Genomic DNA, 5,154 nt, shown 5'->3' with positions numbered 1-5,154 from the left:
CTTATAATAGTCCCCTGCCTTATCCACAGAGGACATGTTCTAAGACCCCCAGCAGATACCTGAAACCATGGATAGTAAAGAACCTTAAATATATCATGTTTTCTTTTACACATGCATACTATGATAAAACTTAGGCACAGTATAATAATTATTAGGCACAGTAAGAGTTTAACAATATTAATAAAATAGACCAATTATAAAAATATTTTGTAATAAAAGTTATGTGAACATGTCTCAAAATACTTATTGGACCATACTCACCTTTTTTCTTCTTGTGATGATGTGAGATAATAAAATGCCTATGTGATGAGATGAAGTGAAGGAATGACATAGGCATTGTGACATAGTGTTAAACTACTACTGACCTTGGGACTACTTGTCAGAAGGGGATCATCAGTTTCCAGAAACTGAAGCTGCAGGTAGGGTAACTGAAATAAGGGAAAATGAAACCAGAGATAGAGGGGACTACTGTATGTTGAAATCTGAAGGGACTTTAATGCCACTGAGTCTTAACTCCTTCATTATGATGAAGAAATTGAGAACCTGAGAGACTCAGTGATTAGTATAATCATGTACTAACTGGTAATCCACAGAACTTTAAATTTAGTCCTCCTAACTTCTTAGCTAGTATTCATTGTAAATCAAATTCCATCAGTAGCTGTTAAAGCAGGTATTGTTTGAATTGGGATAAGGAGTAGATGAAAGAGAAAGTGGTACAACTATGAATAAATTGCATCTTTTTAGGAGTTGATTTTGTTGACAACTAATCCTCTCCACTGTAGGAAGTTTTTATTTCCCCATAATGTTTTATCGTCCCTAGCTCCCCGCTGTCCCTGCCCTCAATGACTGGGGACCATTTCTTAGTGCAATCTTACTTCCTCAGAAAGATTCTTAGTATTTTTGTACTTCACTAGGTTGCTCCCTAGACTACTACACACCTCCCTCCTTCCCCAACCGATACATCTACCTGCAGTGTCACACTCCATCATGTCACCTGTAGTTCTGCTTCTTTTTAAAAAAAAAATATTTTACTTATTTATTTGAGAGAGAGAGAGAGAGAGAACAAGAGGGGGGAGGGTCAGAGGGAGAAGAAGACACTCCACGGAGCAGGGAGCCCAATGTGGGGCTCTATCCTGGGATTCTGGGATCATGACCTGAGTCAAAGGCAGATGCTCAACCTACTAATCACCAAGGCACCCATGCAGTTCTAGTTTTAAATTCCTTAGTAATGTAAAAAATAGAAATGCATCAAGAGGAAAGCCATCTCAAAATAAGATGGTTAATTAGACTTACATCTGAAACTACACACACACACACACACACACACACGCACAGGATATGAAATAAATGCAGAGACTCAGACAATTTATTGTGATGAAGAAATTATTATGTTAAAAAATATCCCATTAACAAAGGGCATTCATAATAGGAAAGCTATAAAACTTCAGTCATTTAGGAATGTTCACTTTCTGGAGTATTGTTACCAAGTTACTTTTTGTGGAAATGACAAGCCTAAAGGACAAATACAACATTGAAATCCATTGGTGGTTATTGCTTCAAAGGGGTACTTATTCTTGAGTTAAACAAGAATAGAAGAAAATCTGAAAATATTTTTACTCTATATAATATGCTTTTATAAAATTAAATTTTTACAGTATTCTGAAATATTGCAAAAGATGGGATACTTACAAGAAAGAATTTATATTGGTTATTTTTTGTATTAAGGATTGATACAGCATCTGTTCCTGATTAAAACTATTCAAGGTATAGGGGTAGAGGGAACATTCCTCAACTTCATAAAATGTATCTATGAAAAACCCATAGCGAATATCATCCTTAATGGGGAAAAGCTGAAAGCCTTCCCTTTGAGATCAGGAACACGACAAAGATGTCCAATTTTGCCACTGTTGTTCAACATAGTACTAGAAGTCCTAGCTACAGCAATCAGACAACAAAAAGAAATAAAAGGTACTCAAATTGACCAAGAAGAAGTCAAACTTTCTCTCTTCGCAGATGACATGATACTTTATATGGAAAACCCAAAGACTCCACCCCCAAACTACTAGAACTCATACAGCAATTCAGTAATGTGGCAGGATACAATATCAATGCACAGAAATCAGTTGCTTTCTTATACACTAACAATGTTTTAAGGATTGAAAACAAAATCCATGCTTACTTAAAACCTACCTATTCTTGAATAAAACTTTCTAATTGCTAAAGGGAAAGATAGGTAGATTCATAGAATTTTTTTTAAAGACTTATTTATTTGAGAGAGGGAAGGAGATAGCACCAGTGGGGGGAGGGAAAAAGAATCCCAAGAAGACTCCTCCCCTTGATACAGAGTCTGACACTGAGCTCTGATGATCTCACCCCAATATCAAGATCTGGGCCCCAAATCAAGAGTCAGTCAGTTAACAGACTGAATCACCTAGGTGTCCCAATTCATGGAATTTTTTGAAGAACCTACTATAGGTCTATCATTTTAAATAGTTTATATCTATATCAACTGTGCAATTTGGTTATAAACATTTCATATATGAAGCAACAGTCTCCAAGTGTATTAATTTGCCCCAAATCACAAACTAAGTAGAAGATTCAGAATTAGAAATCAGTTTTTATGAAGTCTGGGTGGATTTCCACTGTACTTTTCTACCACATATAAAATCCTGGGATGATAGAAGTGTTCTGGAAGCATTTGTTAAGTAGCATTTGTACTGCTGTAGATGTTTTTGTGTGACTAATAATGTCTTCACAACTGTGTAATAGAATTCAGAGCCTAATCTATTTCAAAGAACATGCTGCCTACTATCATTTTCATGAACCAGAAACAATGACTGTGTTTTTTCACATTTATTCTCAACTCCCTTGCTTTGAATCTGCACCACCTAGTACAAGACCTTACATAGAGAAGGAGCTCAATAAATATTTATTTAAAAGGTGAAATTCAGTGCTTAATCAAAACTTCCATCCTTAATATTCTTACAAGGGCTTTCTTTATTTAAATTTTACCCAACATTTAGAAATATTATTACTAAGTGAGAGCATTTTTCAAAATATTTTCAGAATATTTTGCATATATTTGGCTTTAGTAAGCCATGTTTAAAATAATAACATTTTGCTATTGCACAGGAGTTTATATTTTTATAATACTTATTATCTGCCATACTCATGTAATCCTCCCACTATGTTGTAAGTTAAGGCATTTTGTTTATTTGAAAATAAGGGAAATAAAGTAGAAAGAAATTAAAACACTATTATTGATTACTAAAAGAAATAATTAAGCTATTTTTACTTATCATATTTTATTTCCTAACTTGTTGAGGGAAGAAGAAATGTGATGGACATATCAAATTGTTGGTTAATTTTATTAACAAACTCTATGGGTCTAAAGTTTTCATCTCTCAACTTTTGCAAGTAAAATATATTCATAGAAGTGAGCAATCTTTCTAATTTTATGAGCGGAATTAAAAAATTATCAGTTTTTATAACATTTTGCTAATCAGAATTCTCAAAATTAAGATATTTGACATTAAAAATGATTATTTTCTAAATTATTTGTACTGCCAAAATCTATTCATGAGTGCAGTGAACAAAATATGTTCAATGCTATAGTGATTATATGGAGTAATGCATTATCAACTGACATGAGTAAATTTACACAATTTTTAAAATAACTTAAAAATAATAATATTGAAAACATTCAAGAAAATGATAAGATACAACTTCCCTACAATCCTCCTTTGTATCCGGATTTCAGTGATTATTCAGTGTGATAGAAAGAATACAACTTCCCAAAATATCCCACATTCTAATCTCTAGGATGTGCAGCTAGGTTACCTACCAAAAGGGGTTTTGTAAATGTCTTAAAGTTAAGGACCCTGAGACACTGAGAGAAGCCTAGATTACCTGGGTCTCCTTAATATAATCACACACATCCTTACAAGACCAAAGCAAAAGAATGCAGTGTGAGAAAGAGATGAGATGACAGAAGCAGGTGGCGTGATGAGGAACTATTAACCAAGAAATGCGGGCAAGACACCCCTTAGAAGATGGGAAAGGGAAGGAAAGATATGTTTCCCTAGAGCTTTCAGAAGCAATTAAGCCCTGCTGATCAATTTTAGAATTCCAACCTACAGAATTGTTGACTTAATAATTTGTGTTGTTTTAAGCCACTATACAGTGATAGGAAACTGATAGAGCCAATCATGCAAAGTGTTCAAAAATAAGCAGTATGTCCTTTCCTCTCTAGGAACTCTCAGATTTAACAGCAAATTCTTGCTTTATGGCTACTCCATTCCTCCAGATACTGAATAAGCCATTGTCTCTCATCAGGCAGAAACTTGATTTCCTCAAAAACCAGGCTGATTCATCGAACTTGGTTATATCACCAATTTGGTGAATAAGAACCAGTCTATTGAACCAGTCAATAGTACTAGTTACCAGAAACAAACTGACAATTTAAGAACTCATCATACTGCATAGTTTTATTCATTTGATATATACTACTTAGCATAGTGTCTCACACATATTAGCATCTAATTCATGCTGATTTGGTTCTAACAAATATTGCTATAGGTGTAATTAAAGAATGATCATTACCTCTGGGACTGTATGAAAATGAAATGGTATGAAGAAAAGATACTGAGCACAATAACAGTAAGTACAGAAGCCAGTGAAAATTATCAAAACATCCAAAGAAATATGAGATCAAAATGAGACCACAAGAGACTGACTGACAGGGAGTGGGAGGATTTTTATTTTCATGGAAAGATGGATAGGAAGCAATTTGATAATTTTCTCCTTGTGTTTTATACAGAACTGCAATCAGGAAAAGAACCAAAACGTTTACTTAATTAGGATGCATCATTAATTTTAGTGTCTCATGAACTCCTAAGGCCTTTCACCCCTTGTAGAAATAAAAGAAACTAAGCTACTTGATTGCCAATTCTCTTGGTGTCTCTAAATCTCTGTAATGCGTGTACTTCCTATTCTGAAGAAATACATACCTTGTAGGAGGAAGAAAAATAATCCTTCACATTGATCATGGAGTTTTGCCTCTGAGGAGAAAATATGAATTTACAGACAAAAGCAATTTTAAAAGGCTATATAAAATGAATTCATTTCATATTTATAGAAGGAGCCCAAGCTTAA

General features: G+C 34.1%; 1 long non-coding RNA gene across 1 annotated transcript; it reads left to right on the top strand.

Annotated features, from left to right (window-relative positions):
* The first annotated feature begins 401 nt into the window (after positions 1–401).
* Positions 402–4,919, top strand: LOC101684978. Its single transcript, XR_199311.2, has 3 exons — positions 402–419; positions 4,579–4,659; positions 4,820–4,919. It is a non-coding gene; the product is annotated as an uncharacterized LOC101684978 (long non-coding RNA).
* Positions 4,920–5,154: the final 235 nt, after the last annotated feature.

Source organism: Mustela putorius, unplaced genomic scaffold (assembly GCF_011764305.1).
Source record: "Mustela putorius furo isolate JIRA1106 unplaced genomic scaffold, ASM1176430v1.1 tig00000508_pilon_pilon_pilon, whole genome shotgun sequence".
Taxonomy (NCBI): Eukaryota; Metazoa; Chordata; class Mammalia; order Carnivora; family Mustelidae; genus Mustela; species Mustela putorius.
The sequence above is the reverse complement of the archived record's forward strand: the minus strand, read 5'-3'. Positions and strand labels throughout refer to the sequence as shown.